Source organism: Pleurodeles waltl, chromosome 7 (assembly GCF_031143425.1).
Source record: "Pleurodeles waltl isolate 20211129_DDA chromosome 7, aPleWal1.hap1.20221129, whole genome shotgun sequence".
Taxonomy (NCBI): Eukaryota; Metazoa; Chordata; class Amphibia; order Caudata; family Salamandridae; genus Pleurodeles; species Pleurodeles waltl.
Genome location: NC_090446.1, coordinates 1,436,484,606 through 1,436,510,339, shown reverse-complemented (window position 1 = coordinate 1,436,510,339; position 25,734 = coordinate 1,436,484,606). Strand labels below are relative to the sequence as shown.

Here is a 25,734-nt window from a genome sequence, read left to right as displayed (position 1 = left end):
AAACGGTCCCTGCGATCCAGACAGAAGCCAGAGAACATTGCCAAGACCCTGCCAGGAAATAAGACTCTCCTGGTTGTCACTATATGCCCCACTCTGTCACCCTGTCCACCTTCAACTGCCATTGCTCCACTTCCTATGCCCTCTTGGACAAGGCACCTGTGATACAAATAGACTGGACTCTATCCTGGACTCTACTCCACCACCCGCCAGCCTGTAGCAATACCCCATCCACTTATTAACCCATGAATAAACATAATTGTAAAAAATACAAGTATTGAGTCTGTCAAGTGATTGAACTATGTATTTGTTTCACAATCTGTAGACAGTGCAATTCAACTGTACAGTCATGTATACTCAGGTATGACCTGTAGTTTGCTGCAGTCAATACACCAGGAGCCAGAGTGGGGCACAGATCTCTGTGATTAGACATAAGTGGCCATAGTAGTGTGAACATCAGCCTGCCAGTCAAAATTTACAATACAAAACTGTAATGGTAGGTGAATTTACAGTGTCTTACCTGTGTGTCACTGGAAGTACTGTTGAATGATTGCTGTTCTGTTGTCCACATCCTCGTCCTCTGCCTCATCTTCATCACTGTCCACAGGCTCCACTGCTGCCACACTCCCATCACCAGCCTCATTCTCCTGCAGAAAAGGCACCTGGCCACGTAAGGCAAGGTTGTGCAACATGCCACAATGATCTGGCACACCTTCTTGGGCGAATAGCACAGGGAACCACCTGTTAGATGGAGTCACCGAAACCTGGCCTCCAGGAGGCCAAAGGCTCGCTCTATAATTCATCTTGTTCGCCCATGTGCCTCATTGTAATGTTCCTCTGCCCTTGTCCTGGGATTCCTCACTGGGATCAGTAGCCATGAGAGATTGGGGTAACCAGAGTCACCTGCAAATACGGAGGGATACCAGTTAGCCAGACACTAACCCTTAGGGCCAGCCCCACACCCACATACCAACATCCACTGGGTGGGGACCATGGGCTCACTTATTAGCCACACCCGGTGACTCTGGCGTTGAGCCATCACATATGGGATGCTACTATTCCTCAGGATAAAGGCACCATGCACAGACCCAGGATACTTTGCATTCACATGGGAGATGTACTGGTCTGCCAGGCACACTATCTGCACAGTCATAGAGCGAAACCTCTTTCGATTTCTGAAAACCTGTTTCTTTCTCCGGGGGGGGGGGGCAAAGGCAATATGTGTACCATCTATTGCCCCAGTAATGTTGGGGATATGTCCCATTGCATGGAAGTCAGCTTTCACTGAGGCCAAATCCTCCACTTGGGGTAAAACGATGTAGCTGAGCATGTGTTTCATCAGGGCAGACAACACTGTGGTCAGCACGTTTGAGAACATTGGCTGTGACATTCCTGCTGCCAAGCCCACTGTCACTTGGAAGGAGCCAGTTGCCAAGAAATGGAGCACAGATAGGGCTTGTACAAGAGGGGGGATCCCAGTGGGGTGACGGATAGCTGAGATCAGGTCTGGCTCCAATTGGGCACACAGCTCTTGGATTGTGGCCCTATCAAGTCTGCAGGTGAGGATAATGTCCCTGTCCTCCATTTTTGCCAAGTCCACCAGGGACCTGTACTGGGGGATGTCTCCATCTCCTATTCATCCTCAGCGGTTGTACTCTAGGAGCCAAAACGATGAGCAGCTGGTCATTTTTCATCATTTCCTAAATGTTAGGTGCATTAGTGCATTGCATGTTGTGACAGAGACAGTATGTTGATGTTTAGCCCCAAAATGTGCCTATGTGTGCTGTGACGCAGTTAGGTGCCATGGCCTGCCCCCCCCCCCCTGAAATAGTGGCCGCCTGACCTGTGTGGATGGACAGGTAGAAATTAGGTAATGCCGCTGATGTTGCGTGCCATTGCTGGAGGCGGTTGAGTACCACCGTGCAACTCCTCATTGGTTAACATTGGGCCCTATGGGTTACAGTAGCCAATGGTGATGTACGCCGGCGGTGACGGTATGCACCGCCGCGGATGTGACCAACATTTTCTATCTGTTCACTCACTTGTTACCTGACCTTCAGCAGGAGAGGACCTACACTGCAAGTGCTGCTGTGACCTGTGTCTTTAACTGACCATGGCTCGTGTCACTGGGGAAAGGGTCCTTGCCTCCACCGCTGCGGAGTTGGAGAGACTAGTGAATGGGGTCCTACCCCAGTACCAAATGCTGTATGGGCCTCCAGACCAACAGGTCAGTACACTGTGAGCACGATGCATGGGGCATGAATGCTTGGAGTGCGGTGTGTGAGGGCCTCGTGTAAGGGGGGGGTGGTTGAGCTGTCCTGGGCAGCGTGCTGCATGTATGGTGGGCAATGTATGTGCTTAAGTGGATGGGAAGGACATGGTGGGCCATGAGTGTAACAGGCCAGACGGTATGACGGATACCTTTTTCTATGTTTATTTCTCTGCAGGTCCGCGTCCATTAGAAAAAGGATATATGGAGTGCCATCGCCAATGACGTGCGGACCCTGGGGGTCTACGGCAGGCGGAGCACCCACTGTTGCAAACGGTGGGAGGACCTGAGATGCTGGGCACGGAAGACGGTGGAGACCCAGCTGTGGATGGCCTCCCAACGAGGAAGGGGTGCCCATCGAACCCTGACCCCCCTGATGTTCCTTATAGTGGTGGTGGCCTATCCGGAGCTGGTTGGGCACTTGTCATCACAGCAGCCACAAGGGGATGAGTACAGTTCCAAAGATACTACTTGTGCATGGTGGGGTGGTCTCTGGGTAGGGGATGTTGGCCTGTAGGTGCCCCTAGGCAAGGCCGGACATTACAGAGTAGGTTACATGTTGGGCAGGGGCTGATGAACTCTGCCTCCAAGCTAGTGGGCATCCACTACTGGGCAGGGCTCTGTGGGTCTCAGGTATGCTGCAACTGGCATTAGGTATTACTGCCCATGGCCTGGTGACTAGCATTGTGGCTGGTAGTGCATTGGCTAGTGCATAGGGCTGTTCCCTGTGTGTTGTGTACACCAACGGTGGTGTTGTTGCTGCAACTGACCAAGTGTATCCTCTGTTTCTTCCCCCCCTTTTTGTTTTGTCATCCTGTCCTTCTGTGCCTTAGCAACATCTGGTAGAGGAGCAGAGGCACCGGCGACGGAGGGAGCTGCATGCCACAGGGCCCAGGAGGCCGAATCCACCAATGGTGAGGGCACCAGTGGGACGGAGGGCGAGGGGAGCTCCACGGCCGAGACAGGAGGCGAAAGTTCTGAAAGTGATACTTCCTCCGATGGAAGCTCCCTAATGGTGGCGGACAGCTCTGTGCCCACCCCAACTCCAGGTAGAGCCACCAACTGTCTTACCAGCACCGCCCTCTCAGCAGCCCCTCAGTGAGTTTCCCGTGCCTGCTCACTCAGGAGGGTGGGCATCTCCTTAGTCCCTGGCACCTCAGGCCCTGTCCCAGTTAGTTCTGCTGCCCTGATTGAGGAGGCTATTGACCTCTTGTGATTCATCTATGTTGGGCAGTCAACCATAGTGAATGCCATTCAGGGCCTGGCAGTACATTTGCAACATACAAATGCATTCCTGGAGGGCATTCACTCCGGCATGGCACCCCAACAGAGATCATTCAAGGCTCTGGCCTCCTCCCTGATGGCAGCCATTATTCCTGTCTCCACCCTCCCCCCTCCAACTTCCTCTGTCCAGTCCCATGCACCTGAACCCCAACCTATCCCAAGCACACATTCAGACCAGCATGCACCCAAGACAACACACAGGAGTGGCTCAGGCAAACCCAAGCACCACACATCATCCCAGAGGCACTCACACAAAAATCATCCAGATGCTGACATAACAACATCCACTGCCTCCACTGTGTTCATCTACTCCTCTTCGTCCACCTCCCTCCCAGTAGCGTCTCCACTCAAACCTCCATGCACTACATCCACACCCACTGCCTCCATCACCATCACGCCTATCACTACACACCCCTCACTGTCAGTTACCACCCCACATCCATGCACACGTCCCCTGTGTCCTCTCCCACTGTGTCTGTGCCCCCTCCTCCCAAAGTACACAAACACAAGCAACCAGACACCCAACAGTGCATCCACCTCACCACAGCATCCAGCTCATGCACCTGCACCCACACACAGCAGACAGACACCTCCTATAATCACTCCTTCTTCTTCCACTCTCAAACCTTCACCCTCTTCCCACCACAGTGTCCCCAAGAAGCTTTTCCTCTCCGCCGTTGACCTCTTCCCTACCCCTCCCTCCTGTCCTTCACGTCGGGCCAGGGTGGGCAGATCCCAGGCTAACACCTCAGCCACCCAGTCCACGGCCACTGTAGTTTTGGCAGCTACTGCAACCATGGAGCTTCAGCTGTTCGAGGCTGCAGAGGAAGGGCTGGAGCCTCCCCCCACCACCGACAGCCCCAACAGCAGCACCACTGCCAGCACCACCACATGCACCGCCATCAGCACTGCCACCTGTACCACCACCAGTACCACTGCCAGTAGCAGCGGCCCCATTGGTCAGACGTCCGAGGCTCGGGGGAAAGGCTGGAGCCTTACCCCACCATTGGCAGCCCCAACACCAGCACCACTCCCCAGGACCAAGCAGTGGGCTAACCACCCACTTGAGAGATTGTGGCTTTGCACTCCCCAGGACCAAGCAGTGGGCAAACCACTCATTTGAGAAACTGTGTCATTGCACTCCCCAGGACCAAGCAGTGGGTAAACCACCCACTTGAGAGACTGTGGCCTTGCACTCCCCAGGACAAAGCAGTGGGCAAACCACCTACTTGAGAGACTGTGGTGGAAATTAGCCCTCTTCCAAATGTCCAAACACATGTTAGCAGTCTAGTGTCTTTGGATAGAAGCTGAGATAAGTCAGCAGCATAAGCTGAATCTTCTCTCCAACTTCAAAAATGATGATAGCAGCATAGCGAGTAGTAGATACTTCTACTTTCTTGTGATGAGTAAATATTTAGACATGGATATAAATTCATTCTTATTAGACTGCCTACTTGAGACTGTGACAGATTGCGTCATTACGATATTGAGCCCTAATGTACTGTGAGCTTTCTTGACATGAGGAGCTACTTTAAAAGTAAGCAAGTAAGATATTTATGTATCTCCTGTGTATTGACATTGATTGAATAATGGATTTTGCAGAACATTTTAGAAGGTGGTTTGAAGTTAGCAGTTGTCATGGCACATGCTTACATTCACCAGCTAGTTAAATACATAAATGGATGATAAGTCACCACAACTTACGATTCAGTTACCAACCAGTTAACATTTGCTCACTTTTGGAAGGATTTTGGAGAATGTTTGTGTTAGTTAATTAACTTTTCACACATAGCAGATTAATTGCACAGTGATTTGCATGGTATTTGAAGGTGGATTCAGCTGGCATGGGCCAGCACTTTTGGAATCAGTGAGGGTTGAGTATTCACTGCAGAGAGTAATAATAAACTAGCAGCTTTTGTTTACATCGTAATGGTTTGAAGGTGCAGTGATGAACTCCTGCATTACTATTGCATTCCCAATCAAGGTGGTATTGCACTCATTGGTAATTGTAGGACACTTGTTAGCAGTAGGCACAAGGACTGAGGACTTTTCCTGTTCCTCCTCCTTCATATGCCATTGTGGTAGTCAGGTGACTGCTTCTTAATAAGACCCTAATAACCACACAAGGTTGAAATGTCAACAAAGCCCTCCACTTGGTTCTCTTATATATTTGACATTAATGGATTTTGTACTGTTTTACATTACTCTGGAAGTGAAATGTTAGAAATAATGGATACAACGATTGGGGTTGTATGGTGTCTTATCTTATTTATGCTGTAGATATGTTCACAATTTGAGCAACTTCACCAGCTATGTTTTTAAAATGCAGGGCATGTACCTTTTTCCTGTACCGGTAGTACACTGCCAAAGTTGTTTTTCACTACTGCACGGCCTGTCTCTCCTATTGGATAACATTGGGATTAGCTTTTTACATTTTATAAGTGTAATTCCCACATGTGAAGAGATTGACCTTTCAAATTTGGTCTCTCTGGAATCATATCATAAAATCAAAATTTATGGTGAAGTCATAATTTAAAATATAACTCTAAAAATGCCACTGTTAGAAAGTTGGCATTCTCTTACTTTAGCCAGTTGGTGCCTGCTACCTGTCTCTGATCATGTGTCTGGGGTGGGTGACAGCGGGGCTTAGTGTATTCCTCCTAAACAATCATGCACAATGGACGCTTAGGTGTTAGTTGATGAGCCATCCTGGCAAGATAAGAGGGAGAAGCTAGACTCACCCTCAATTACGCCTGAACATTCTGGGGGTCATTCCGACCCTGGCGGACGGCTGTTTGCTGGTGGGAACACCGCCAACAGGCTGGCGGTGTCCCGCCAGCTATTATGACCGTGGCGCAAAAGCCACGGCCATACTGCCGGCCCCTCCACCTAACCGCCAGGTTTCCGCCTGGCGGTCATAATCCGCAGGGCAGCGGTGCTTATGAGTCCCCGACCGCCAGCCTGTCTGTGGCGGTAGACACCGCCATGGAAAGGCTGGCGGTAATGGGAGGCACGGGGTCCCTGGGGGCCCCTGCACTGCCCATGCACTTTGCATGGGCAGTGCAGGGGCCCCCAGACGTAGCCCCGTCGCACATTTCACTGCCCGAATTTCGGGCAGTGAAATGCGCGACGGGTGCTACTGCACCCGCTGCACATCAACATTGCCGCTGGCTCTATTACGAGCCGGCGGCAATGTTGATGTGCCATTTCCGCTGGCCCAGCGGAAATGTCGGAATAGGGAGGCATGAATACCGCCGGCAATGGCGGTATTCTGTCTCCCCGGCATCGGCGGTCTGGAAAAAAGACCGCTGAGGTCGGAATGACCACCTCTGTGTCCTGTCCCCACACAAGTGACTGAATAACCTCCATTAGTAAGTCTGGAGCCAGGGCAGGAATGGCAGAGCTTCTCTATTTCAAAGACACCAATGAGTAGAAGAAAAGGACCTCAGACACCACCACTTCAGTCACCATCTTGACTTGTTGATACTCTGCCTGGAAGAATGAGTACTGCCATTTTGCTGGACTGCAGATTGCTGGACTCCTGCTATCATGTGCTGATCTGCTGCTTCCTAACTTCTTCCCTGGGCAGGAAGGATGGGACCTGTATCTCTGATGAACACAGAACCCAGTGACTCCAAATACTATTTGGCTGATCTGATGTTTAAGGGATATAATAGACTTCTGCTTCTAGATCTGCCATCTGTGAGATTGCCCTGACAAGTGGTGCCACCTCAGTCACAGACCATTAGAAGTGGGCCAAAGGTGCTCTTCCCTGTGTGGTCCTTATCAGAGCCAATGTGAAGCAGCACAAATGCCCCACAAAACCTCACAGCATGGCTTCTCAGAACCCACATCGGATGAAGTGAAGCCTCGCAAAGCAGTGCTGCACAGATTGCACAACAGGATTTAAAGTACTGTGGGCCGTATTTATACTCCGTTTGCGCCGAATTTGCGTCGTTTTTTTCGACGCAAATTCGACGCTAAACTAACGCCAACTAACGCCATATTTATACTATGGCGTTAGAGGCGTATAGCGCCAAAGTTCCCGGAATGTGCGTCATTTTTTAGCGTGAACCCCTTCCTTGCGTTAATGATATGCAAGGGAGGCGTTCCCGTCTAAAAAATTACTCCCAGGCCTTTACGTGGTATTTATACTCCCGGGCAAAAGAGACGCCCGGGAGTGGGCGTGGCTAAAAACGGCGCATTTGCACCGCTTTTTAACGCCTGGGTCAGGCATGGCGTTAAGGGACAAGTGGGCTCAAAATGAGCCCAGAGTGCCCTCCCCTGCCCCCAGGGACCCCCCCTGCCACCCTTGCCCACCCCAGGAGGACACCCAAGGACGGAGGGACCCATCCCATGGACATTAAGGTAAGTTCAGGTAAGTATTTTTTTTTTTTTTTTGTGGCATAGGGGGGCCTGATTTGTGCCCCCCTACATGCCACTATGCCCAATGACCATGCCCAGGGGACAGAAGTCCCCTGGGCATGGCCATTGGGCAAGGGGGCATGACTCCTATCTTTACAATGATAGGAGTCATGTTGATGGGCGTCGAAAATAAATGGCGCAAGTCGGGTTACGATGATTTTTTCGACGTAACCTGACTTGCCCCATTTTAAGACGCCCATGCGCCATTTTCCCCCTACGCCGGCGCTGCCTGGTGTACGTGGTTTTTCTCGCGCACACCAGGCAGCGCCGGTCTGCTTGCGCCGGCTAACGCCATTCAATAAATACGGCGCCCGCATGGCGCTTCAGAATGGCGTTAGCCGGCGCAAAACTTTTTGACGCTAAACTGCGTTAGCGCAGTTTAGCGTCAAAAAGTATAAATATGGGCCGAGGTGTTTCTAGCAGCTTAGGCTGATAGAAGGTTGCTATGGCAAAGCAGCTTAGGCTGAACTAGGAAACATGCAAAGCTCCTACTATACCACTTATATCATATAGCACAATATCATAAGAAAACACGATACTCAGAGTTACTAAATATAAAGGTACTTTATTTTAGTGACAATATGTCTCTCAGACAGTATCTCAGACAATACCCTCACTTAGGAGGTAAGCAATATACACAAGTTATATGTACACAAACCCAAAACAGGTAAGTAACAGTAAGAAAAGTAGTGCAAACAATATAGAATCACAATAGGGTGCAATAGGTAGACATGGTTCTAGGGGCAACACAAACTATATACTCCAAAAGTGGAATACGAATCACGAATGGACCTCAGACCTATGGGAGATTGTAGAGGGTTGCTGGGACTGTGAGAAAACAGTAAGGGTGTCCATAATACCCCACCCCAAGACCCTGAAAAGTAGGAGTAAAGTTACCCTACTACCCCATACAGACAATAGTCTTGATAGGGGATTCTGCAAGAACCACAAGCACCAGCAAAACAATGAAGACGGATCTCGGGACCTGAGGACCTGTAAAGGAAAAGGACCAAGTCCAAGAGTCATGAAAGTGTCCGGGGGGGCAGATGCCCACTAAACCCCAGATGAAGGTGCAAAACGGCTGCCTCCGGGTGGAAGAAGCCAAAGATTCTGCAACAACGAAAAGGGGTAGGAACTTCTCCTTTGGATGGAAGTTGTTGCAGAAGTGTTTCTAGGCAGAAATACCGCAAACAAGCTTTGCTAATTGCAAGAGTCGCCGTTGAGGATTTTGGGTGCTGCTGGGGACCAGGAAGCACCAGGATGTCGCCCCTAGCTCCTGTGTTCCAGGGACCACGCTCGTCAGGATGAGAGGGGACCCAGAGGACGGGTGATGCAGAAGTTTGGTGCCTGCGTTGGCAGGGGGAATATTACTTCGACCCACGGGAGATTTCTTCTTGGCTTCCAGTGCAGGGTGAAGGCAGACAGCCCTCAGAGCATGCACCACCAGGAAACAGTCGAGAAAGCCGGCAGGATGAGGCGCTACAGTGTTGCTGGTATTCATCTTGCTACTTTGTTGCGGTTTTGCAGGCGTCCTGGAGCAGTCAGCGGTCGATCCTTGGCAGAAGTTGAAAAGGGAAGTGCAGAGGAACTATGGTGAGCTCTTGCATTTGTTATCTGAGGAATAGCCCAGAGGAGAGACCCTAAATAGCCAGAAAAGGAGGTTCGGCTACTAAGAAAGGAGGCTTGGCTACTGAAAGAGGTAAGCACCTATCAGGAGGGGTCTCTGATGTCACCTGCTAGCACTGGCCACTCAGAGCAGTCCATTGTGCCCCAACACCTCTGAATCCAAGATGGCAGAGGTCTGGGACACACTGGAGGAGCTCTGGGCACCTCCCCTGGGAGGTACTGGTCAGGGGAGTGGTCACTCCCCTTTCCTTTGTCCAGTTTCGTGCCAGAGCAGGGCTGGGGAATTCCTGAACCAGTGTAGACTGGCTTATGCAGAGATGGGCACCATCTGTGCCCATCAAAGCATTTCCACAGGCTCGGGGAGGGTACTCCTCCCCAGCCCTTCACACCTATTTCCAAAGGGAGAGGGTGTAACACCCTCTCTCAGAGGAAATCCTTTGTTCTGCCTTCCTGGGACTGGGCTGCCCAGGCCCCAGGGGGGCAGAAACATGTCTGAGGGGTTGGCAGCAGCCACAGCTGCAGTGGAAACCCCGGAAAGGCAGTTTGGCAGTACCCGAGTTCTGTTCTAGAGACCCGGGGGATCATGGAATTGTTCCCCCGATACCAGAATGGTATTGGGGTGACAATTCCATGATCTTAGACATGTTACATGGCCATGTTCGGAGTTACCATTGTGACGCTACACATAGGTAGTGACCTATGTGTAGTGCACGCGTGTAATGGTATCCCCACACTCACAAAGTTTGGGGAATTTGCCCTGAACGATGTGGGGGCACATTGGCTAGTGCCAGGGTGCCCACACACTAAGTAACTTGGCACCTAACCTTCACCAAGTGAGGGTTAGACATATAGGTGACTTATAAGTTACTTCTGTGCAGTGAAAAATGGCTGTGAAATAACATAGACGTTATTTCACTCAGGCTGCAGTGGCAGTCCTGTGTAAGAATTGTCTGAGCTCCCTATGGGTGGCAAAAGAAATGCTGCAGCCTATAGGGATCTCCTGGAACCCCAATACCCTGGGTACCTAGGTACCATATACAAGGGAATTATATGGGTGTTCCAGTGTGCCAATGAGAATTGTTAAAATTAGTCACTAGCCTGCAGTGACAATTTTAGAATGCAGAGAGAGCATAAACACTGAGGTTCTGGTTAGCAGAGCCTCAGTGATACAGTTAGGCACCACAGAGGGAACACATACAGGGCATACATTATGAGCACTGGGGTCCTGCCTAGCTGGATCCCAGTGACACATGGGCAAAAACAACCGTACATACAGTGAAAATGTGGGTAACATGCCAGGCAAGATGGTACTTTCCTACAGGTAGAGTGAGCTCCCATCAGCCTCACTCAGAACGGTTGGACTCACTTGCTTCTCGTGCACCCATGTAAAAATATTGTTCATCGGTCTTGTTCCCTACCACTATCAAATTCTACTGTTGGTAGGGGATTTACCTACCCCTACCACAGCAAAAGTGCCAGTGCAGCTTTTGGCGAGTGCTTTGTATATTGTTTATTGATAAGCAGTAATTCACCTCAGCTTTCTGATGGGCACAATATGAAGTCGCACACAGAGGGCACATATCTAAAGAATCTATTTTTTGTGCAGCCCAGTGAGTGATTCACCCTCTCATTCTAAAATTAGAACTTAGTCATGCCACACAGATAGTCAGCAGCAGGCAATATATCATACAAAGATATACTATACAGGCAGGGCGAGTAGCTGGCCTGGCTTGAGCTAAAAAGACTGCAAACAAGACTGCCACAGTTCCCACTAACACCATTGCTCAGCATCACCAAGCTCCAGCACTAGTCCAACAGTGTCCATAGGCTTATCCTAGGAACATGTCAAGGTTTATCTTTTAGAGGTTGGGGTCCTCACCAAAGGTCCAACCTGCAGTATTGTAATGTAGGTCCCTCCCACTGGACCACCAGCACACGCCTTCAAACAGGGAGGTGCAACAGAGAAGCAGATTAGCCATAGCTGCTGAACCTATGTGACTCCTTCAGCCAACTGCTACCTTTTAGCCGACATTACTGTGCATGTTAGGGTTTTTAAACCTGTTGAACAGAGTGGGTGTCAAACCTACATGCCCTCTTTATGGACCATGCTGAAACTGAAAACCAAGGACCAACTGATGATATTGCATGCCAATAAGGTGTTTTGCTGATTTGGTAAAGAAAACAAAACAACTATATGTAGTGTCACCTTTTTGGATTTTGTCCTGAAAGAGGTAAAGGTCTGACAGTCTAGTAGAGGAGATGGTGGACACTGACTCTCAAGCTCAGATGACATTTTCCATTGGTAATACTCCAACAACACTGTTCTACAACAACTGAGCATCTTTAAGCACCCTTTGTCCATTACAATGAGTATCTAAATAGGTACATTTATCTGAAGAGAGTCATGAAATGCAAAAAAAAGGCTTTGCAACCTTCTGCAGTATCTCACAATGTTAAATTATCTCCAACTGATTACTCAGAGAAAAGGACAAACAATGGTTACTTATGGACTGAACAGTGACAGGCTGCACCATTTGGGATTCAATATGGAAACCAAAAGCAGGCAGACCATGTAAAACTTCTATAAGACATATCCACAAAACAACACTAAAAGTTTGGGATGCAGTAGAAACGTTAATTTGACAACCCTTCCTTCCTCACATAACACATTTACTATAACATAGCCTTCTTACAAGGACTAGGGCCAGCACGGTTTGATAAATTGAAATTAGGCTACTATTAGATTACTGCTTTACTATTTCAGATATGTTTCATGAACAACGATTTCTCCCAGTTCAGGCCTGTAGACAATGGTCCCCCCTTGAGGAACCTGAACGATATGCAAATAGGACACTAGGTCAAGCACTACAAATCAAGAAAGATGCAACCAGAGAAATTCTTCCAATCACACAATATGGAATGAATCCTGGTGACACTAAGGGGGTCATAATATGGAGGAAAGTACTGCTAACAGGCTGGAAACACCGCCAATGAACCTCACCGACCGCCAGTCTCCAATCCAGCGGCCGCCACTTGCCCGCCTGCTGGATTATTACCCCACCTACCGCTATGGTTTTCGTGGCAACCGTACCACCACGAAAACCATGGCGGTAGGCATTATCAGTGACAGGGAATCCCTTCCATGTCACTGATAGGGGTCTTCCCTGCCCCCCTCCCCTGGTTTCCCTCCCACCCACCCTTCTCCCCAGACCACTCCCACTACATACACTCACCTTCATGCACACACAAACACATGCATACACACACTCATACCCACATATATCCATGCATGCATACATCCATTCACACACACATCCATACACACTGACATACATACAAACACACAAGCATTCACACAACATACACACACTCAGACATCCATACATGCACACACATACAAAACGCATCATTCACCCGCAGACACAGAACACTCCACACCCCATCCCCTATCAGAGCACCCGACTTACCTGATGTCAGGGGGTCCTCCGGCAGGAGACAGGATGGGGCGTCGCTGCCAACAGCAGGGTCCGCCAGCAGAACACTGGCAGGCCATATCATGGGTCATTATACGGTCTGCTGCGGTCTACTGGCATGGCACTGCTGCTTGCAGCAGCGCCACCTCACCGCAATCTGCCGGCTTAATAGGGCGGACGGCTGGTAGCCACAGCAATGGTCTTTTGGCAGCCGTCGCCATGGCAGTAGGTGGATTTTATCGCTGGGGGTGTAATGACCCCCTAAATGTTTTAAAACCTCCATGTATGATATCCTACTAGACGCATTGCCATTAGAAGTCACACTGGAATAACTTGTTTTGATTTGAAGTAAGAAAGAATTAATGATACCACCTATGGCAAGATAATTAAAGCATAGCATAGCAGGCAGGAGCACACATTATAAGGTTATACGTTGTTACTTTTATCCTCCATGCTTGACACATTTTAGCCATGCACAAGCACATTATGCTTGAGGGGATTTGGGGTACTTAAAGATTTCAAACACATTTGGTAAAATCGCCCTCAGATAAAGCTCTACTGGAGTGAATTTTTGGCCAAAATGAAAACAACACCACGGTACCCCACAGTGTCTACCCCAACTTTTGCTCTATTCGCCTTGCACATTCCCAAATTAAAGTATCAAACACAATTAGAATGTCTAATAATGGAAGTGTCTTTGCAGAGCTAATATTACCTTAGCAGCCTATTGGAATAAAAAAAGGCAAGGCACAATTGATGCTTTGGTACTTTAGACTATGCAATATTCTGGCAAAGGAATGGTGCGAGGCAATGAAGGGTCCATTGGCTAGCAGGAGTATTAGACAAGACACTGGAGGGAACCACTACTATACACAGTGTTGTAATTTCCGATGTTGTAGTGATGTAATCAATGTTGTTAAGAAATGTGTCTTTAGTAATGTAATATGTGAGGTAATTAGTGCTTTAATAATTATATGGGAAGCTCTCCTGAGGTCATCAATTCAATGACCCAAAAGGCCTACTGTTTATTTAATGTTTGGCAACTTCTGTACTCCATGCAGTCCCTACAAAATTAAACAAACGTTTGGTGGGGTCCTTAACTATTCTAAGGAAGCCACCAGCAAGAATAATTTATAAATGTTCCAGGGCATACTGGAGCATTCGTTAATGGAGCAGTTGATAATAAATTAGTTTCTTCTGTTTGTACTTTATTGTTCTTTTATTCTTTTTTAAAATAAATCTGTGGATGCCCAGGTGCCAACCCAGAACCCCCACATCTTTAATTTTTGTTTTGAGATAGCGGTGGAGCCCCAGAGTCTCAACAAGCCCTGCTGCCTCCCCTGGCTAAAGCCGGGTAGCTTTAAATTTTTAGTGGGGAATCGGGTGCCTAGGTTCATTGAAGGCTGCAGGGGGAGTCCCACGTCCCCTGCTGCCCCAGCTAGTGCCCTGGTCAGCATTATACAGAATACTGTCAGGAGCCTGCTCACTATGTTTGCTCCCACCCAGATGAGAGCAGCATTTTTGGTGCTCCCACCAGGCTGAAGCAATCTTCTGTTTCCTGCCCCAGAAAGTGGAGTCAGGTTGTGCCCGTACTCTCCCAGCCTGAAGAAAAGCAGTGCCCAAGGAGATGTGATGCACCAGACATTGCAACCATATCTGGCCCTGGGAGAATGGGTTCTCTGGGGCCCATCATCAGGGGTAGGGAGCCACACAACCCCCCTAACCTTTTGTGAATTATGAGCCCCAATGGATGGGGTACCAAAGACCTGTTCAAGGTTGGTGGAGAGGGCTGCGTGCCCCCTTCCACTGATTATTGATCAGTGGGTTCCCCAGGGCCTGCTGAAGGTTTCGAGAGGGGCAGCACACCCCTCCCCTAATTATAATGTTACAGGTCAGGGGATGAGGTCTCTGCAGTCTCACAAAGGCTCGGGGAAGTGGGTACCGCTCTCGCACCACAGCTCAACCTAGGGAAGGGTTATAGAATTCAGGAGACCATTATTTCTTTTTACTCTGTGTGGATCTGCGGACTCATAAAAAAATACTGTTATTGTTTACCCCAGCGAGGGTCCCTCTGAGACCCACTCAACAAGCCTAGGGGAGCATGGTATCCCTAACATTCCCTTATATCTTATTTAGATTTATTTCTAGGACAGTTGACTCAGTCCCCAAGTCCTAAACTGGCAGAGACCACATCTTTGCTGATGTGTTGGCAGCTAATCAGATCTTTTCTCATGATCTGTTAACTCCGCGGATCCTGAACAACATGAAATATCTCATTTTTTTATCCTCAATTTATCAAACACCATTGAATGCAATTACACCAGATCACAAAAAGCATGCTTTATGAACCTAAAATGTAATTCCAATCAGCTGTTTTGGCTGTAGCTGTGTCTGATTAACTTTGGAAAAATGAATAGGGAAAAGGAGTTCCCTTTCTCAACCCCTTCTTGATGGATCACCCTGACAATTTCCAGAAAGGAGACGAGGTGGATGGGACTTTTTCAGAAAGTTTTGCTATAAAGTTACAAGCAAACCAAAAAATTATTCTCCTATGGAAACGTGGTCCTTACTATAACTACCCACTTACCACATATATATTCCAGTCAAGCAGGCACCAAACCCAGTAGGGTGAGAGCTGTCCCTAGAACTGGTTTGCAGTGCCCCCAGAGAAGGCGCTGCTCGTTACCCTGGCCACATCTCTGGATGAGCACACAGGTTCTACATATGAAGGGATGAGTGTGACCATCTTGTATGTAGTGTAGATGTAGAGGGCACAGTGGGATCATTTGCTATAGGGTGCACAGGAACCTGCGCAAAAGTAGGTATGGTTACCCCTGGAAAAATGTACACAATTTTTTTTGGGAGGGGTTAGGAGACACCATCACCACAAGCTAGTGGCTGGCATAAAACTGGCCCCTTAAAATACCTGCTTCAGAATACTGCTAGACCTGAGTAAAAAGAGAAGAGGACTTGACTTGCTATCTCTGACCTGAAAGGGCCCTGAAGGATGGGACCTGTTCCTTCTTCCACCCAACACAAAGACGTGGACTCCAAGGTTCAGTTAGTTGACCTCTTGTTATGCTACAAAGACACAAAAGGCTACACAAGGACTTTTCTTGCAACTCCCAGCTGACCGATTCCAACTGGCCTTGACCTTGTTCTTTGGCTTCTTGCAGAGTGAAACTTGGCCCACCCAAGTGCCGCTCCTGAGGTTCTAGGACAATTGGTTGTGCTTAAGTTAACATCTCTGAGAACCTGAGACTTAACAAAAAAAATTTGACTTCAAAATCTCTAGATGACCAGTACAACCTACCAAACCTGATCTGCTCAAGTTGCAACCTTAGTGGACTGAAGAAACTGGTTTCCCTCAATAAGACCTTTTCTGCAACAGCCAAACCATTTCAACTGGACCTCTGCAAAAGTATCTGGCCTTGTGAGCCCCAGTCGAACCCAGCCCACTGCTTTGCCCTATGGGAGTATCAAAGTTCCAATAAAGAAATTAAGTTAGAAAGTAGAAATCTTGACAGGACGAGGGTGCCAGAAGTATCTGACGGGGAAAGTAATTCTCAGGCTTGAAATTTAGATTCTTACTACAACATAGATCATTTTCCACTAAGACCAACAGCTTCATGACACCGCATTCAATGTCTATCCTTTTGAGGACCTCCTCAGATACAGCCTATCTTGCCTCAATGTACAAAAAAGACTAAGGGGGTGATTCTGACCCCGGCTGTCACGGACCGCCGGGGCCAGGGTCGGCGGGAGCACCGCCAACAGGCTGGCGGTGCCCCGCAGGGCATTCTGACCGCTGCAGTTTGGCCGCGGTCAGATGCGGAAAACCGGCAGTCTCCCGCCGGTTTTCCGCTGCCCTGGGAATCCCCCATGGTGGCGCAGCTTGCTGCGCTGCCATGGGGGATTCTGACAGCCCATACCGCCATCCTGTTCCTGGCGGTTCTCCCGCCAGGAACAGGATGGCGGTATGGGTTGTCGTGGGGCCCCTGGGGGCATGGGCATACCAATGGCATGGGCACTGCAGGGGCCCCCGTAAGAGGGCCCCACTTTGTATTTCAGTGTCTGCATTGCAGACACTGAAATACGCGACGGGTGCCACTGCACCCGTCGCACCTTCCCACTCCGCCGGCTCAATTCTGAGCCGGCGTCCTCGTGGGAAGGGTCTTTTGCACTGGGCTGGCGGGCGGCCTTTTGGCGGTCGCCCGCCAGCCCAGTGCAAAAGCCAAAATACCCTCAGCGGTCTTTCAACCGCGGAGCGGTATTTTGGAGGGGGGAAGTCTGGCGGGCAGCCTCCGCCGCCCGCCAGACTCAGAATGACCCCCTAAATCACTAAGCTAAGAGCTAAAACCTCTTTCCAAGCCAAACTTGGGCATTATTGTTGTTGGTTCCAAATTGCCCACAGGTCTCAGCCTACTGTGATTGTTGATAAAAATTGGAGCTTGGAGTTATTTGGTGCTATTTTTTACTAGAAATGTTTTTGTCATTTTTTTATCATTTTGTTAATTATGTTATTGTCCATTATTCGAAATTGGAGTGTGATTTTTAATTATGTTGTGTTTTTGTCTTTTTTGATGCATGGATTGAATATTGTATGAAAAATGTATAGAAACTGGTAGGGCTGTGGTGTTAAAATTAGCAGAGGATATTAAACGCAAGCAAAGTATTTTGTAAAAGTGCAGTGTCATGAAGCTCTCATGCCCTATTAACATGCACTGTTGCCTAGGACACTGGGATGGGCAGGCCCTGTGCCTTGCACAGTGTTAAAATAACAATGTTAGTGATGTGTGGCTCTACTAACTAGCATTTGAAGCAAGAAAGACTGAGTGGCAGGAGTTCCCAGTGATGGATTTTTAGACTTAGTGGGCTAGCCAGGGGAGGGCTCTTTACAATCAGGTGGGAGAAAGACATAGGGCAGAGGGCATTGTCATCAGCCACTGAAGCCACTTATAACCAACTGCGCAGCTCAGGCGTACAGTGCTGCTCTACTTGACATGTGCTTGGGCTACAATGGCAAGAAGGAAGACCAGGGGGCATAAAAGGTTACGACCGGAGGCACCGTGGGTGTCAACTGTGTAAAATGTCTGCTTTATCGTTAAACATTTACAGTCACCAGTCTTGTGCATCCAAAATAAACCTTCTTAATTGTTTTTCTCACAAATAATTCAATTTGCTTTTTAGGAACTCTTCCCAAAATTTCACATTCTAAACAATGTAAACAACCTGAACTACAAGTTCCATAATGTAATACTTCTATGTGCAAAAACACCAGCCCTAGCTCAACGTGTGACACATTATATGGCCTCTTAACAGTCATTCAGGCAGTTTGCTGGCTTGTCCACATTTAGCCCTGGAGTGCATGTCCAAGTAGTCTATGGATCTCACATGCCACGATGAGAAAATACATTTGAGTGGAGTAATCAAGATTTTATTGCAGCACCTAATGTTTACCTCAAAAATAATTCCATTAAATACAATATTTATTTACCATTTTAAATTTCATCTGACAAACAAAATAAATAAAAATAAAATATAATAAAATTAAACTAAATAAAAGCTTATACAATAATTTACAATGTAACACAAATATCACTGCCCATCAGTGACTACATTTGCATGTGTGCTAAGTGAGTATGGGAACTGCGGAAGTGCTAACTCCTAAACATATTTGTCAAGTGGCCCAAATCTAGCTTTCTTTTAAAAAAAAAATAACCAACATCATTTCGCATTTAAGGAAGCAAGGCAGTGGCATTGCATAAACACTTAGGGCACTGTGAAAATGTTTAAGCCCATTTTAGTTTATTACATTTCACAGACAAGTAATTTCCTAAGTTACTGCTCTGTTCTATAGGTAAACGCTGCTACTCAGGGTGTCACACATTTTCCATTGACATGTCACATAAAGATACACTGAAATCTTTGAAATGGCACACAAAAGTTGCCAAAAAATTGTCAGCTTCACAAGTATGAGGGCAAGAAAACTTTATTTTTCTATTTAGGGGGCCCTGCTCAGGGATGGGGCTAAGAATGGAGTATTAGGTGCAAAGCACTGGGCCCAGGGGAATAAGGTGCCTACTGCACCCAGGGGGTGAGTGATGCTCAGTTCACTTGCTTGCCTGACGACCCCTGGCACTGTTACTGTGCAAATGATATGCTTGATCTTACTGGGTAAATTACACTGTTTGCGCATAAAAGCATCCTAGGAAATAGATATGTGTGATAAATAGGGAACACCTGTCTGTCAGTGCTGCATCATGAATGCAAAGATATGACTGGAGGGCAGCAAACTCCGCTCATTTCCAAAGTATATGTCCACAGTTATGTTTGGGCAGCACATGTTGCCTCTTGAAGCGTTGCATCATCAAAGGTTTACAAAGTTTTCTCTCAATGGTTTAAGGATATTATCATTTCTTCAGATCAATCCCTAGCGAAAATTAATGTTTCAGGGCAGTAGAATACACTGAAGTGGATTTAAGGAAAAAAGTAAAAAGCTGCAGTTTTGCAGCTTTGAGAACATACACAACCTTCCCATGTATTATTTCCTCTGGGACACAAGGAATACATGTGTGTGCATGTTTTTTTTTCTGAGAATTGAAGCGACATCTATGAATGTAAATATTCTTCTCTTTCCAACCAGGGATGAAAGTTTGTGTGTGGGCATTGCCAGAATACTCCAAATGTAATTGTCTTTTATCACCAAGTGCTGATAGGCCACAGCAGTCTCTGCTCTGGGCAGCAGTTACGCTAGTGGGAGTGCGGGCTGCATGCATAAATGTACCACATTGGACTGCAGGCTTGTTCATCACGCCTCATGGCCGTCCCAGGGCTCTATAAATGTGTGAATGTTGCATTTTAGTAGTCAGGGCCGGCTTTAGGGCGGTGCGAGAGGTGCGGCCACACCAGGCGCTGGCCTGGATTGCGAGCGGTGGCCTCAGGGGGGCACAGTGTTTAGCAATAACTTACGAAACTTGCAATTTCAAAGCACCTGCTGTAAAGTTTCTTGTGCGTCCAGCCTTTAGGGAGCAATTTTGTGATTAATGTCCTACGAGAGAGAGAGATTGGAGTTTTGTCCAGTGCAGTTTTGACTCGCCATAAAGTAGTGCAGAGGGTTAAAGTGCCTGCTGCAAAGAACAGAACTATATTTTATGGGGATAGCTGTGTGGATTAGTAAAGCCAGCCTTTACAAGCGCTTTAAAATGAATGTATGTGAAAGGGGGGCTATGGAGAGATGAGGGGCACATTTGCAGGGTGGGAGTGTGGGAATCCAAGGAGGTGGTCATGGGGTGGGAGGGATGCCAAAAAAGACTGTCACACAGGGCACCACCAGCGCTAAAGCTAGCCCAGAGTACAGTTATGCAGGCACCAGCACTAAAATGCGTTAGCCTAACCCCTCATGCGTGGTGTTTGGCAGGGCATGATCCTGAAGACATTACTAGCATGAAAACTGCATGCCTCATCATGCTGATCTGACATGCATTACATTACGACTAACCAATCATTTTTTTTCCAGAAGAACAGATTCGACTCCACAACAAAAACATGAAATTTGTTTTTTGATTACTAGCAAGGAAAAGGCATTCCCTGTCATGCGTCCCCACTGTGATTACATCATGAGCTCTCAGTCTAGAAGTAGAGTATCAAATCCACAATGAAGACTCAGAATTTAGCTCTGCAGAAATTACGCAAAAAGCACAAACATATTTTGCAAGATGATGCATTATTACGTGAAATGCTGATCTGGCACACAGATCTCTCCCAGTTTTTTAACTGAAAATGCTTCCTCACATCAATTCTGAATGTGGGGAACACATTCATGCTAAAAACGTAACACAAAATCATGCAGGAAACAAATGCTAAGGTTCAGTACATTTGTGTTGCTTCTGTGCTCCCCTAATAGAATTTATTAATCTCAATTACACAATGTGGCATAATGCGATATTTCTAGATATCTTATGATAATAATCATAAAGCTAGATACTGAAAATTATGTCAGAGGAAATGAAATTTCACCTGGGCTAACACCGCACCTGTCTCCAGTTTTACTTGAGAGGTCCATCCGATCCTATAGACCAGAGTGCTTGAAGTCGGACATTACTTCTACATTATGTATTCCCTAGCATCTCTAAAACAGTTCATAGATGACACCTTGTTTGAATCAAGTTTCCTCTCTCTCACAGCAGATTTAAATCTCCTGACTTCTGTAAATACGGTAAATTGGGCCTCAGTTACAAGAATATGATGCATAGGCCTCGATGTGTCAAATGTCTTGCACTGCCCAACGATTCCCTTACGACGTTATGGATGCACTGTATTTATAACACAGTCCTCCAGGGCGCACATTTTTACAATTGCGTCAGAAATTCTGATGCATCTGTGGCACTAAACTGACGGGGAAACATCCTTTTTTACGACTTTTTTTTTACGAAAGTCGTGGTTAACGAAAGCACAACACTTTTTTCAACCACGACTCCGTTTTTTTGTGTCTTAACTATGTATGTTCTGAACAACGAACATGCGTGGTTAAGGTACAAGAAGGGAGTTGGCGAAGTTAAGTGGTGGGTTTAGGTTTCGGGGAGGGGGTGTGGGGTGGGGGTTTTAGGTTTTGGGGAGGGGGTGGGGGGTCAGGGGGTTTTAGGTTTTGGGGTGGGGTGGGGTGTTTTTGGTTTTGGGGCGGGGGTGGGGGGTCAGGGTGTTTTAGGTTTTGGGGTGGGGTTAGGGGGTGGGGTGTTTTTGGTTTTGGGGAGGGGGTGGGGCGTCGGGGTTTTAGGTTTTGGGGTGGGGTGGGGCGTTTTTGGTTTTGGGGAGGGGGTGGGGGTTAGGGAGTTTTAGGTTTTGGGGTGGGGTTGTGGTGTTTTTGGTTTTGGGGAGGGGGTGGGGGGGTTTTAGGTTTTGGGGTGGGGTTGGGAGGGTGGGGCGTTTTTGGTTTTGGGGAGGGGGTGGGTGGATAGGGGGTTTTAGGTTTTGGGGTAGGGTTGGGGGGTGGGGCGTTTTTGGTTTTGGGGAGGGGGTGAGGGGTTAGGGGGTTTTAGGTTTTGGGGTGTGGTTTGCGGGGTGGGGCGTTTTTGGTTTTGGGGAGGGGGTGGGGGTCAGGGGGTTTTAGGTTTTGGGGTGGGGTTGGGGGGGTGGGGCGTTTTTGGTTTTGGGGAGGGGGTGCGTGGGTTAGGGGGTTTTAGGTTTTGGGGTGGGGTTGGGGGGGTGGGGTGTTTTTGGTTTTGGGGAGGGGGGTGGGGGGTCAGGGGGTTTTAGGTTTTGGGGTGGGGCTGGGGGGTGGGGCGTTTTTGGTTTTGGGAGGGAGTGGGGGTTAGGGGGTTTTAGGTTTTGGGGTGGGGTTGGGGGGGTGGGGTGAGGGATGTAGGGTGAATGGTGCCTATTACTAATGCTGTTATCAGGAATGCCTTTACAACAAAATATCGTTGTTAAGGCATTCGTGGTAAAATCATTAGTAGTAGCAATGAGGTCGGTGTTCCGACCTCGTTGTTAAGGCAGTAGTTGTTTTTAAAGTTGTTGTTTCGTCGTACAATCAACTGACGCATTGCTGGACTAGCGTAAAACAAATCACTACTCCAGCAATGCGAGGAAGGTTCCCATAGACAAATCCCTGAGTCATTTAACTCCTGCTCTGAGCAGGCATTAAAGTTTTGATGCAGTGAAGTTGCAGAATGACGCAGTGAAATGTTGTAAATTTCACTCTGTCAGTTCTGCGTGGCTTTTTGGCTGGGAACACCTACCTTCCATACATTATATCTGGCGCAGGTATAATGTTACATAAGGCTTTACAAATTGATGCTTTGGGGCCAATGCGTCAGCTTGTAAATCTGGAGCAGTGAAAAGCACTACCTATCACCACTGCTGCATCAAAAAAAATGTTGCAACGGTGGTGCAAAGGCCTTGTAAATGAGGCCCATTGTTTGCATGTTTAAAGTCATCTAATGGCTTTGTCCACCCTACACTTACATCAGTCTTCCTTCATCTTGACAGAATTTTAGACCCATTCATGATGACAATGACAACAACTCCACCACCAACCTCGGACTCAAGCAACTCGTCACCGCACCCACTCACTCGGCCGGTCCCACACTGTACCCCATCTTCTCTGCCAGCAACCACGTCTCCATCATCCACACCACCAAACTCCAATGGACTGACCACTGCTGCATTCACTTCACCTTCAACAAACCCATCGGTCACTACCACACTCCCCAGCTTCTCCGCTGAAATTGGAACAAGGTCACTGAAGCCCAACTCACTGCCAGCCTCAACGCAACACCCCCACAACCCATCGATGACGTCAACACTGCTGCACACAACCCCAACAAATGGATCACCACCTGCGCCAACACCCTCGCCCCCCTCAAGACACCCTACTAAGGAGGCACAGCCAAGAAAGCAAACTGGTTCACCCCCACACTCAAAGAATCGAAGCAGGCCTGCAGACGCCTAGAGAGGAAATGGCACACCGACAAGACCCCTGCAAATCACAAAACCTTCAAAAAAACATTACCACCAGCTCATTAGGACCACCAAAAAACTTGCCCTGCAACAACGCATCAATAAAAAAGCCCACAATAGCAAGGATCTTTTCACCATCATCAAAGAGTTCACCAACCCCAACTCCAACTCCACCAACATCCCAGTCGCAAGAACTCTGCAAAAACCTAGCCAACTACTTCCATCGCAAGATCGCAGACATTTATGACAGCTTCACCACCCAGGGTCCCCCCACTACTCTCACCACCAGCCTTTTGACCGAAGCGTCATCATGCCCCCCCCCTCCTCTGCTGGAACAACATCACCGACAATGAGAACCGCAGCATCATGGCAACCGTCCACTCAGGAGCACCCTTTGACCTCTGCCCTCACCACATCTTCAAAAAAGCCAGCAACATCATTGCACCCAAACTCCAGCATACCATCAACCACTCCTTCGAAACTGCCACCTTCCCACAGGGTTGGAAACACACCAAGATCAACCCTTTACTGAAGAAACCCACCGCCGACTCAACAGACCTCAAGAACTATCGCCCCATCTCTCTGCTCACCTTTCCGGCCATATTCATTGAGAAGGCAGTCAACAAACAACTCAACACTTTCCTGGAAGCCAACAACATCCTGGACCCCTCGCAGTCAGGATTCAGAAGCAACCATAGCACCAAGACCGCCCTCATCGCAGCCATAGATGACATCTGCACCCTCCTCGACTGAGGCGAGACCTTCACACTCATCCTCCTGGACCTTTCTGCCACCTTCGACACAGTCTCACATGATATGCTAAGCACCTGTCTCCACGACAATGGTATCCAAGATTCAGCACTGCAATGGTTCTCCTCGTTCCTCACTGGGAGAACACAGAAGGTACGACTCCCCCCTTTCTCTCGGAAGCCACCAAGATCAGCTGCGGCGTCCCACAAGGATCCTCGCTGAGTCCCACCCTCTTCAACCTCTACTGGACACCATTGTCAGAAGCCATGCACTCAACATCGTCTCCTATGTGGACAACACCCTCACCAACAATCCGACCACTGCCAAGAACAATTTCCACAAAGGAATGAAAGCATTCTCCGCCTGGATGAAAGCCAGTTGCCTCAAACTGAACTCGGACAAAATAGAAGTCCACATCCTCGGCTCCACACCCTCTGCCTAGAGCGATTCCTGGTGGCTCACCGCCCTCGAAAACGACCCCACCCCCACCGACCAAGCCCGCAACCTCGGCATCATCTTAGACTCATCGCTCTAAATGGACAGGACAGGTGAGCGCCATCTCATCAGGCTGCTTCCACACCGTGTGCATCCTTCGAAAAATCTGCAAGTGGATCCCTACCACAGTCAGAAGGACAGTCACTCAGGCTCTCGGCAGCAGCCACCTCGACTACGGCAATGCACTCTACACCGGAACCACCACCAAGACCCAGAAAAGACTACAATGCATCCAGAAGGCCTCTGCATGTCTCATCAAGAACTCCCCATGACACAGCTACACCTCCGCCCTTCTGAGAGACCTACACTTGCTGTCTGTCGACAAGAGAATACCCTTCAAGCTCCTGACCCATTCCTACAAGGCCCTACACGATGCGGGACCAGCCTACCTCAACCACAGACTCTCCTTCTACAATCCTGCCAGACAACTCCCCTCTGCCGACCAGGCCCTCGCCAATGTTGCCTGCTTCCGGAAAACCACAGCAGGATGAATATCCTTCTCCCACATCACCGCCAAGACCTGAAACACCCTCCTCATCCACCTCAGGTAGTCCCCCACCCTGTCACAGTTCAGGAAGGACCTCAAGATCTAGCTCCTCGACTGATTCTCAGCACCCCACTGCCTTGAGACCCTCACGGGTGAGTAGCCGCGCTTTACAAATCCATTATTGATTGATTGATTGAGACTTGAAAAATGAGTCAGGTAAGTTCAAATGAGACTGTGTATACTGTCTTAGTAGAGAGGACTTGTATCACACTAACAAGAAACCAATATAGTGTTAATAATACTGCTGCTTTCTATAACTCCTTATTTGGACCCATCCACATAATTTCTACAAACACTTCAGACCCACAATTCTACTAACACAACCTTTACCTCTGATGGGTTGGCATACCTCAGAGAATTCATTACCCTTTTTTTGTTCCAATGAGTCTATACACGTTATATATCCCTTT

General features: G+C 48.2%; 1 protein-coding gene across 2 annotated transcripts in view; it reads right to left on the bottom strand.

Annotated features, from left to right (window-relative positions):
- The window catches only part of LOC138246453 (putative methyltransferase DDB_G0268948), a 162,733-nt gene that overhangs the window by 47,428 nt on the left and 89,571 nt on the right, over window positions 1-25,734 (bottom strand). The window lies entirely within an intron of this gene.